At 33.8% G+C, this 12,333-nt stretch overlaps 1 long non-coding RNA gene across 10 annotated transcripts in view; it reads left to right on the top strand.

Annotated features, from left to right (window-relative positions):
• Positions 1 to 12,333, top strand: part of LOC102126542 (uncharacterized) — a 108,086-nt gene that overhangs the window by 14,065 nt on the left and 81,688 nt on the right. For 3 of the 10 annotated variants that reach the window (XR_010580313.2, XR_012421992.1, XR_012421989.1), the window contains one exon: positions 4,961 to 5,057. The exons of the other annotated variants lie outside the window; for them this stretch is intronic. This is a non-coding gene — a long non-coding RNA (uncharacterized lncRNA). The remainder of the gene's footprint in view (positions 1 to 4,960; positions 5,058 to 12,333) is intronic. 10 annotated transcript variants of the gene reach the window in all.

Consider the following 12,333-nt stretch of genomic DNA (forward strand, 5'->3'; position numbering starts at 1 on the left):
AATGTGTATAGTATATCTCTTCCACCTTATATTTTTTCCACCCTTCTTCTTCCAATAAAGTGGGGTTCTCCCCTCTTAAAGGAACATATTATAGATTGATGACAATACCAGAGAAGCCCGGATATATCCGCTAAAGTTACCTTTGCGTGATATTTTCAAACCTTACAGATTTTTGATAACACTTTGTATGTAAGATGCAATTACTACTGCACTTTACTGAAATTTATAATGATGCATGCTTATATAATGCTTTCTCCCCAGTGAAAGCATCACTCCACAGGATGATTCTGAAGCTTCTTTCTTTTTAAACTTGTGTAAGAATTAGTACTTGAGTCTTGTTTCATTATAAAGTTTTGAATCATATTCTTTCCTAAATAAATATATTTTTTAAAAACAATTTTAAATTCTGTAGCTGGCTGTGTTTTCTGTAAATTCTCCTTACCTTTCTTCTGTGGAAGCCTGTCCAGCAACTTGGAATGTGTTTGTAAAATATGAAGGAAGCTAGGATAGTGTTCCAACGGAAACTGAGCTCCCTCCCTAAAAGGAATGTTTATGTAAGCAATTTCACACGATAAGGTTTACGGTTAAGGTAGCACACATCCAAGACCCAGGATATAACCTCCCAAAGATGCAGTTTCATTTTTTGATGTATCTTTTCGCTTTTATAAAATGGGTTTCAGCTCTCATACATAAACTACTAGGTAGAGAAATGAAAAGTTCTTTGCATGAAAAATAGTATCCTAAGGTATATGAAAACTTGGCGCTGGAAGTGATTTTCACTTTTTTTTCCATTCGTTTTTATTGCTTTCCAAAGTGAAAACTCCATAGATTCAGAAGCCAAAGGGCCTTTTGAAAAATGCCACTTTCAGATTTCAGCCAACAGCCACAGCTGAATCGACAAGGAAGGGTTCTAACAAGACAGTTGCTTGCTGCGGGCTACAGCTCCCACTTTTGTTTCCTATGGAAACTAACAGGGGGCAAATTGAAAGAGTGATTATTTTAAGCCTCCACTGTCTTTCCTGATCCAGTGTCTACAGTATTTTCATAGAAAATGGGAGCAGGAAAAGCAGAGGAGATGTCAGGCCTTGTCAGTTTCAGCTGTGGTTGTTGGCAGAGAGCTGAAAGTTTTAGCTTTTCAAACAAGCTACAGAAATCTCTGTTCGTTCTACTTTTAAAACAAAAATGTTAGTTGAACATCCGCTTCACCTTTACCTGTCCCTTCCATGTCTTACTTTTGGCATCCTCATTTTTAGGAAGGAAACATGGCCCGATGGTTCATATGGGCAGTTATGAGGGAAAATTGCAGTGCCAAAACTTTGTTCCAATAAATTAACCCATGAATAATGGATTCTGTCTAACTGCAGGACACTGTATCTGTGAATGCAAGTAACTGGTTTATTCCATTGGCAATTTATTCTAACCCTTGGTTTTCTTGGTTGTTTCCGTCCCTATGAACATGTCTTTATTTAGAAATCTCATCTTTCATGGGGTTAGGAAAAAAAAGGAGAAGGTACAATAAATATCAATTGCCCAGAGAACATGAATTAGTACCGATCATAATGCTAAAACTGCCTTAAATTAAGAATCAGTTCTGTCTTTGCATGGATAAAACTTCTCCTCCATTGTGAGTCACTTCTTTAGGTAACTTTAACAAAATCACTACATTTAAACTTTAGGAATTCAGTATATTTCCTTATTTTTGATCCTCCAATTCTGGTCAGTTCTTTCTTTAATCACACAGTGGTTTAAATGAGTTTATAGTTTAATCACATTCCATTTTAACATGCCAGGGTCTATCGCTAAACAGGGAATCGTTTCTTTGAATGTTTCATATAATCCTGTAAAAGGAGTTCTTATGATTGCTACTGATAGTATCTATTATTATTGGGTACTTACTATGCGCTAGGCACTTAGACTGCATTGTCTCTATTAATTCTCCCAATAATGTTTTGAGGTGCTTACTATTTTCCTTGTTTTGCAGATGAGAAAACTAAGGGTGGGTTAAATAACTTTCGAATGTCACACATTAAGACATAGAGTAGAATGCAAGCACAGGCCTTTCTGACTCAGAATGCACGTTCTTAACAACTGTGCTATATCCCATTTTTGACCTCCATTTGCGCACACATGAGGGAGAGAGGGTGGGAAATGACAGAAAACAATCATCCATGTCCTGCTTACACCGTAGACAGAAAGAATGCCCCACACTGTTACCCTGACACGTTGGACGGCACGGCATATATACTCATTATGGTGCTGCAAGGTAATTAGGAAGAATGAAAGCTGTTCACAGAAAGAGCTATAAATAATCAGAGATCTGATTTGTCTTCTTAGTTTGTGGCTCCCTAGCGTCTCCAGCAAGCCTGGGTGCCCGCGGCTTCCCACCGTGCCCCTCCCGTCTTATTTGCAGAGGAGAGGCCTTGCTGTGGGAACGTCCTCGCCAGACACTGCTCCTTCCAAGGCTGCGTGGGGACCAGAGCCTGGCCCTGATGCTGACAGGACAGGTGCACACAGGAGATATGTGACCTCACGGGCATGGACACAACATCCCTAGCATCCAGGCATCTTGGGTGCAAAGGAGAGGGATCATGTTTATAGCAGTAGAAGGCGCTGGCCCAGATATGTTCTATACCTTCTAAGACATCCTCTCCATCTCCCTACACACACACACACACACACACACACACACCCCGAACAAACCATGTTTCAGTCTTGTCTCAGAGTCAAGAGTAGATCTCTATATTTAGGCTCCATCAGCTCAAAATTGCCTAAATTTTTTTGACAAGGCAAAAAAAAAAAAAAAAGACATTCATCCTACAAATCACAGTTAATGCTATTACAAGTCAAATATCTACGAGCTTTAACAATTGATGTAAAGGTTGTACTTAAAGTTTGAACAAAGACCCCAAATTATTTCCCAGGTTGCAGAAGGTAGGGATGGAAAGGAAGTCAGGTACCACTAAGACATTTGTGACCTGGAGGTGAAGGCCAGAGAGCAGACTGGACCCGTGGGATGGGGAAGGGAGGGCTGAATAGCACCTCTGCTCTATGGCTAATCGCCTTTTATATGTACTGTCTGTACTCCTGAGCATTTTTGTCCACACAAGCTCATTTAGAAAGCTGGAAAAAAAAATCCCTCAAAAGTATGCTTTCTGCTTTTAATAAAGAAAAGGGGAATTTTTTTTTTTCCCCACTAAACTACTAAGGTAAATGGCCAACTTCCCTTTTTTTAGAAAAATAAAATCTGATCTTTCAGACTCAACTCGTATTGATTCTAATTTGATAACAATATTTTTTGAGACAACGGTGTATGTATTTCTTAAGAGGAACATTTCAGACTGCCAGAGCAAAACCCCCAAATGACTTCAAAAAGCCATTTTGCAAATCAAAAATACATAGCATTTTCATAGAGCAAATCTCCAAAACCTTTTAATTGAAAAAATTCTAATCTACAAACTTGCACTAGTCTTGATAGTATATACATAGATACATACGTGTGTGTATATGTACATAGATGGGCACACACATGCACACATATTGAGAGTATGTTAAGGGCACATGCTCCAAGGTCCGAGTCAACACTCTGGTTTGAATTTGAGACCTGCCATTTACTAATTGTATAAACTTGGATAAATTCCTTAGACTCCCTGTGCCTTGGTTTCTTCGTCTCTAAAATAGAAAACAATAGCAGCACGTATGACCCTGGTACACGGTAAGAATTATGAAAGTGTTTGTTAAATGAATATAATATCATAATGGTCATAATTTCCCTCCAAACAATCTGATGAAGTACTGTTGTGGTCTCCATTTTGTCTGATAAAGTCATTCAGGCTTTGAAGCTCCATTCCATCATAGTTCGGAGACACAGTTAATGTGGTATTAATTCCAAGTCAGCCTGACTCCAAAGCCTGTATTCTTTCCCCTAAATCACATTGTCACCTTCTCTTAATTTAGACTCATCAATGTATTTTCTTTCATATACCTACTGACTTTTAAGGCTTCATATGTATTTTTTTTTTCTTGAAGATGTTTTTAAGATATAATGGCTACAAATTCTTTAAAGATTATATAGGCTTTTGTTTAAATTTGTTTTTTGAACTTATATTTTATGTCGCTTTAAAAACGAAGACAAATGAATCAATCATTTCTTGTAGTATCTTTTATTATTATTTAAGACAGTTTATTAAATTCAATGTTAAAAATATTCTCTTATTTTTTTCTGAAATATTTAGTTTTGATTTTACATTTAAAATACACCATATGCAATATATTTTTGCCAATAGTGTGAGGTAGGGATCTAATTTTATCTTTTCTATATCTTTTTCTCCCAGTGGTTCTGGCACCTCTTATTAACAAGTCCCTTGTCCCTCTCCTTATTTGGCATCCCAGCTCAGCTTTTGTTGTGCTGTACTGAGCTCCTGTGTGTATGGGTGGGTGCACATTGTCCCTGAGCTCCCGGTTCTGTTCCAGTGGCCTACTTGTGTGATTGTCCATGAGTAGCACTATGCTTCACTCACTATAGCCTTATCATAAGCCTTGATACCTGTTTTCTTCTTTCCATTATTATACTTTTATAAATGCTTTTGTCTGCATGATTTTAAATTCTCTTTTGCATCTTTCTACTTTCTTTGGGGTTTAAATTTTTATTCCTGAGGGAGCCCTTCTTCAATGATGCCTGTGAATGATAAGCAATCAGAATCTTGGTCTCAAAATGTCTGAATTTCAAACCTAGTCCCTAGTGATTATTTATCAGTATTTGAAATTCTATGCTGACAATTTGGTTATGTTCTGCTAGTCCGCTTAATATACTATTCCACTCTCTTTATTTCTGGTACCTGCTGAGTTTACATTTTAGAATTCGTATTTCACATATTTAAAAGAATCTTCATTAAATTATATTTGGCTTTTCATTATCTGTGCCAGGAGGTCATTCATGCTATCTAATTTACCATAATTCCAGAACCAGAAATCAAAGAATCCTTTATCACTGGATCTCAGCCAGGTGCCACGTTGCAGGGGACATAAGGAAGATTATGATGGGACTCTCCAAGACTAAGGTAGCCTTCTTCAGCCTACCTTTGAAGCATATCTCTGTGCTTAGTGATACATTTCAGACGTGTTTTTTATTTCCATGTGTATTGTATTTCTCTTATGAAACACTTCCTGGATATTTGGACATTAGTTTTGGTGGATTGTCCACAGCATTCAAAGTCTAGAGGGTAGAACCCTTTGGGACCAAAAACTCCGCTATCGTTTTCAAGCTTTCTGGGCATTGATGCTATCCTTGGGTCTCAATTGAGATAGACAAGCCCATCTTCAGAAAACAGGATCCTGTTTGAGTCTGCTTTGTATCCCTATAATCTGGAACAGTTGACTGCACACAGAAAGGATCTTTGGAATGCTTGTTGAATAAAGGAATGATATAGAGGCAGGTGGAAGCAACAGGGAGAAACCAACACAAATCAAGCAAGAATCCTAAAATGATGCACTTCTCTGTAGTCATCCCTTGGTCTCCACAAGGGGTTAGTTTCAGGACACCCTCCTAACTCCACTGACACTAAAAGCCACGAATGTTCACATCCCATAGTGAGTTCTTTGAAACCCACAGATAGGAAAATTTGGCCCTCCATATCTGTGGGTCCCAACACTTCAACACTGTGTTTCCCCTCTGGGGTTGGTTGAACCCGCAGATACAGAATCCATGGATGCAGAAGCCTCAGATACAAAAGGCCAAGTGTATTTACAATAAGTGATTTCACATGGAGAAACTCGAACTGCTTGATTTTAAACACGATATTTTTTGAAGAAAGATATTGAAACTAGGACACTTGTTCTGCTAAGAATGAAAATGTAGAGTTGTCCATGGACAGAAAAATATATTTCAAGGGTGACTTAAGCAGAAAGGAAAATTTGGTTCAGAGGAATAAAGCAGTATCAGGAGAAAAGAGCTTGGTAAGAGGGAGAGCATTTCCAGACTGTAGAGGGTCACAAAACTGATTTCTACCCAGGAATGCTGATTTTATTCACTTGGCAATTTTAATCTGAGAATCATTATCAACAGAACAGTTCTGAGGGATGACTTAAATGTTAGGCATACAGTATGAATACACATAATGATTTGAGAAACATCTATATTGTTGCAAATATGTGAAGAGTCCACGATTCTTTATAATTGAATAGATTTCCATTGTATGAATACACTGCATTTTGTTTATCCATAAAACAGGATGGATATTTGGGTTGTTTCCAGATTTGGGCTGTTACAAGTAAACCGGGATGAACATTTATGTTCAAGTTTTTTGTGGACTTACGTCTCCATTGTCATTTTATTTCATAAACACCTAGAAAAGATGGCTGCAACATATGACAAGAATTTGTTTACCTTTATTTTAAAAATGCGAAATATTTTAAATACTTGTATAACTTTTACATTTGCAACAGCAGAGTGTGAGAGTTCTAGTTCCTCCACATCCTCCTCAACAATTACAATGATCAGTTTTTTAAATTTTAGCCATTCTAATATGTATGTAGTGGTATCTCATTGTAGTTTTAATTGATATGTCCTAATCATTAGTGACTTTGAGCATCTTTCCACGGGCTTATTTGCCATCTATCGGTCTCTGTAGTGAAGTGTCTATTCAAATATTTTTCCCATTGTTAATTGTTTTTTTTTCTTGTTTTCTTATTATTGAGTTTTGAAACTTCTTTATATTCTAATACTTAGTCTTTTTTCATATGCATATTTTAAAAATATTTTCTCCCAATATGTGGCTTGTCCTTTTTTTCTACAAAAAGGATCTTGTAGACAGAGAAAGTTTTTAATTTTGATGAACTCCAATTTCTCAGGTATTGTTTTCTTTTTTAGGTAGCGATTTTACTGTTGTATCTAAGAAATCTTTGTCTAAAATAATCACAGGATTTTCTCCTGTATTTTCTTCTGAAAGTTGTGTAATTTTTATACATTTCACATTTAAGACTATAATACAGTTTGAGTTAATTTTTTCCAATGTTGAGATATATGGATAAAGTTTACTTTTGGGGTGTATAGATGTCTATTTTTTCCAGTGTGATTTGTTGAAATGTCTACATTGTTTTAATATACATATATTTTAGAACTTTTTGGTTCATTTAAATGTGCAATCTTTCTTTTGTTTTCTCCTTTGTTTTGATGCTTAGAAAAGCCCCCAACTAGAGTTCAAGTAAATTGCATTTCTACAAAAACTTTTTAACTTCTTCTTCATATTTTTTCTCTATTCCAAGTTTTTATCCAGTTAGAATTTATTGTGGTAGACAGTGACAAGTATATAAATATATCTGTTTCTCTATCTATTTTTATATACGTACATGGTGTTGTTGGTCAGTGTGTTACTATAATTAAGAACTCTACAAGACTACTTACCCCAAAATGGTGTCAAGTGATTTTAGAAGTCACATGGAAAAACTAAAATTGAAAATACAAGAACACACAAGTTTTAGTTAGAGTGTGATGGAATTGAGATATAATCTATTACCACATAAAAAGATGATATAAAACTATTATTGAATATCAAATGTAAATTCATACTAATACATTTGGAAATATTGAAGAATCTAAGAAAATATAAAATGACAAAATTGGATGAAAAAGTTGAAAAATTGAATATAAAAATAAACATGGAAGAAATTGGAACTGTTTTCAAGGAATTACCTCATGAAATGCTATAGGTCCAGATGTTATTATGGTTGAATTTTTAAAAAATGTTTCAAAGTATATAAACTAATCAGAACACACAAAAAAGAAAGTTTCCCAGTTATTTTTGCAAAGCTAGTACAACACAAAAACAAAACACGGTTTAATCCGTGCATATGGATGTAAAACATCCTAAACCATATTAGAAGATCAAATCAATCAAATCCAGCAGTACAGAGAAAAATGAAAGTGCCATAGGCCATTGGGCTTTATTCTAGAATGTGATGGGTAGTTCATCATCAAAAATCTAGTAATATAAACCAGTAGAGAAAAACCTCATGATTACCACTAAAAATCTCTAAAGATCTATGTTTTAAACCTTTAAATTAGAAATAATTATAGATTCACACATAGTTGTAAGATATAATACAGAATAGTAATACAGAAATAATATACCCAGTTTTTCTAACATCTTGCATAACTGTAGTACAATATCACGAGCAGGAAATTTATATTAATACAGTCTGTATACCTTCTTTAGATTGATGGATATTCATTTGTGTTTGTTTAGTTCTATGCAATTTTGTCATAAGTATGGATTCATAAGACTCCACCACAGTCAAAATGCAAAACAATTCCACAATAAGGATCACTGATGCTACCTTTCATAACTATAGCCACTTCCCATGGCAACCACTAATCTGTTCTCTATTTCTATGATTTTATCATTTTATTTTCAAGAATCTTATGTACATAGAATCATAAAATATGTAACCTTTCTGAGACTGGCTTTTTTTACTCAGCATAATTCCTTGAGATCCATTCAAGTTGTTACATGTATCAATAATTTGTTTGTTTTTATTACCAAGTGGTTTTTATTACCATGCTATGAATGCACTGCAATGTTTTTAGCCATTCACTTGTCAAAGGACTTACGTATTGTTGCTAGTTTGGAGCTATTATGAATAAAGCTGCTGAATGAATTTATATACAAAATTTTTTGTGAACGTAAGTTTTCATTGTTCAGTTGCTAAAACTGAGTGCAATTGCTGGGTCCTGTGGTTTGCTTATGTTTAGCCTTTTAATCAACTTCCATACTCATTTTCATTTTACATTCCCACCAGTAATGTATGAGTGTTCCAGTTTCTCTGCATCCTCATTGGCATTTGGTGATATCAGTTAGCCACTCTTCTAGGTGTGTAGCAATATATCCTTGTGATTTTCATTGTCATTTCCCTAATGGCTAATGATGTTGAACATGTTTTCATGTGCTTTATTTGCCATCTGCGTATCTTCTGCAGTGAAATGTCTATTCATATCTTTTGCCCATTTTCTAATTGGATTGTTTGTTTGCAAATATTTTCGACCAGTCTGTAGCATGTCTTTTCGTCTTCTTAACAAGGTTTATTCAGAGCAAAAGTTTTATTTTTGATGAAGTCCAATTTATCAGTCTCTCTCTTTATGGATTGTGCTTTTGATGTCGTGTCTAAGAACTATTTGTCTAGCCCTAATTCCTGGAAGCTTTCTCCTGTGCTTTTAAATAAAAGTTTGATATTTTACCACATTTAAACTTGTGATCCATTTTGAGTTAATTTTTGTAGAAGGTGGGAGATTTAGGTGGAGGATCATTTTTTTTTTTTATATAGATGCCGAATCTCTCCAAGACAGTTTATTGAAAAGGCTATCCTTTGTCTACTGAATTGCTTTCACACCTTAGTCAAAAATGAGTTGGGTATATTAGTGTAGACTATTTTTGAGTTCTCTATTCTTTTCACTCTTCTGTGTCTATCCCTCTGCCAATACTTCACTGTCTTGGATTATTATGTAGTGGGCTTTAATATCTTCTTACTTTATTCTTCTTCAGAATTGTTTTTAGCTATTTTATGAGCTGTGCTTTTCCACTTAAGTTAAACTTGTTTATGTCTACAAAAACCATTGCTGAAGTTTGATAGAAATTGCACTAAATTCATAGATCTATCTATTTGGGGAGAATTAACACCTTTATTATGTTAGGTCTTCTGATTCATGAACATTGTGTGTATTTTCATTTAGTTAGGTCTTCTTTGATTTTATTCATCAGTAGTTCATAATTTTCTGCATTGAAATCCCACACATATTATGTTAGACTTACAACTATTTCATTTTCTTTGTTGCAATTAAATGACATCTTATATTTTTGATGTTGAGTTCTACTTGTGTTATTGACTTATAGAAATACATCGATTTTTCTGTGTTGATTTTGTATCCTGTAACTTTGCTGAACTCCTCACTTATTAATTCTTTGAGATATTTTTGCGATTTCTTGAAATTTTCTATGTACACAGTAATGTCAACTACAAATAGGGACAGATTCTTTTTTGTCCTTTTAGATATTCATGCCTTTTATTTCTTATTGCATTAGTAAAACTTCCAGCTCTATGTTAAAAAAGAATGAGGGAAGCAAACCTCCTTCCTTGATCCTGATCTTAGAGAGAAAAATTTAATTTATTATTATTAAATATGATGATAACTATAGGTTGTTTGTAGATGCTCTTTGTCAAGCTGAAGAAGTTCCCCTCTATTCCATTTTTTCAAGAGTTTTAATCATAAAGGTCACTGAAATTTGTCAAATGATTTCTCTGTCTTGATATGACTTTTCTTTTTAGTTTGCGATATGATATATTACATTAACTGATTTTTGCATGTTGAACCAGTGTTTTATACTTGAAAGATGTCCCAGTTGGCCATGCTGTATAATTATTTTTATACATTTCTAAATTCATTTTCCAATATTTTGTTGAAGATTTTTATGACCAAGTTCATGAGAGATATGGGTCTGTAATTTTTATTTTTGTCCTCTTTTTGTCTAGTATTAATATCAGGTATTATTATTTGTCTCATAAAATGAGTTGGGAAGTGTTCCCTCTTCTATTGTGCAGAGTTGATATTAATTCTTTAAATATTTCGTAAAATTTTTCAGGGAAACCATGTAGCCTAGAAGGTGTTTGCTGTGTGTCAGCTTTTTATCTACAAATTTAATTTATTTAATAATTTATGACTATTCAGCTTGTCTATTTCATCTGAGCTGATTTTGGTAGTTTGTGGCTTTGAGGAATTAGTCCGTTTCTTCTAAGTTGTTGAAATTATGAACATAAATTATTATATAGTATTTCCTTTCTTTCTTTGTAATGGTTGCAGGATCTGCCACAATATCTCTTGTTTCACTCCTGTTACTAATGATGTTTGTCTCCTCTCTGTTCATATTTATCTTCTTGAGGTTTATCCCCAAGGAATTCATTTTTTGTTTTATTGGTTTTTATCTATTTTTTTCTTTTTAATTTCATTGACTTCTGCTCTTATCTTTATTATTCCCTTCTGTTGCCTTGTTTTCTGTGTATTTTGTCTTCATTGTTCAGTTTTTTTTATGTAAGAACTTAGCTTATTAATTTGAGACCTTTCCTCTCATCTAATGTAAGCATTTAATGTTATGAATTTTCCTCTCACCACTGCTTTGCCTATATTCTACCTATTTTGATATGTCGTAATTTTCTTTCATTGAGTTCTGTCTTTTAAATGTTCTTTCACATTTTCTCTTTTCTTCATAATTTGTTTAGAAGTGTGTTGCTTAATTTCCAAGTGTTTTAAGATTTTCTTGCTGTGTTTCTGTTAGTGATTTCTAGTTTGATTGCATAGTTATCAGAGAACATGCTCTGCATGATTTCATTTTTAAAAAATTATCAGGTTTGTTTTATGGCCCAGGATGTGGTTCATCTATTAAAATAGAACATGGGTTCTTGGTATGTGTTCTTTTTGTTTTACTGTGTTCTACAGTTCTTCTATATCCTAGATGACTTTCTGTCTAGTAGTTCTATCAATTACTGAGAATGAGTCATTGAGTCTGCAGCTATGATTGTGAATTTTTCTATTTCCCTTTATAGCTATATCACTGTTCTTCATATAGCTTGAGGCATTTTGTAATTGGTATGCACAAATTTAGAACCATTATGCCTTCTTTGCAGACTGGCCCTTTTATCATTATGTAATTTTCTCCTAACATAAAGAGTGCTATAAAGTAATTAAAATTAAACATCACAACGAAACATAAAATACATCCCTTTAAAGTCACAGCAATACAAGAATGTTTGTTATCATTATTAATATTTAATGTGTCCTGAATCTTCTAGCTTGTGCAATAAGACAAGAAAATAAAACAGAACATATCTGGAATAGAGGTGATGGACATATCTCTTTCTTCTTTATTCAGATAATTTAATTTACTTCCTAGAAAACCAAGAAAGGAAATTAAAATTTTGTGAATTGATAAGAGTTTTTAGTTTGTGACTAGCTATAAAATAAATAGATAGAAATAAGTAGTTTTCTATAGTCAAATATTTAGAAGAAAATAGAGAGTCCACAGCACAAAAAAAAATTTCTAAAAATCAACTTTTAATATGTATATTTTTAAAAACCCTCAAGACTGTACTGACTTAAAATAAGATCCAAAGAAGCAGTGAGACATACCATGATTTTGATTAAAAGATTATTTGCAAATAATTTAATACTACCAAAATATAATAATGCATTTATTAGGATTTCAGTGACATTTTTAACTACACAAAAATTATTATACAGTAAGAAATGGGTAAGAATGGCCAGGATTATTTAGAAATAGCAAAATAATGAAG

This window comes from Macaca fascicularis, chromosome 13, assembly GCF_037993035.2.
Source record: "Macaca fascicularis isolate 582-1 chromosome 13, T2T-MFA8v1.1".
NCBI lineage: Eukaryota > Metazoa > Chordata > Mammalia > Primates > Cercopithecidae > Macaca > Macaca fascicularis.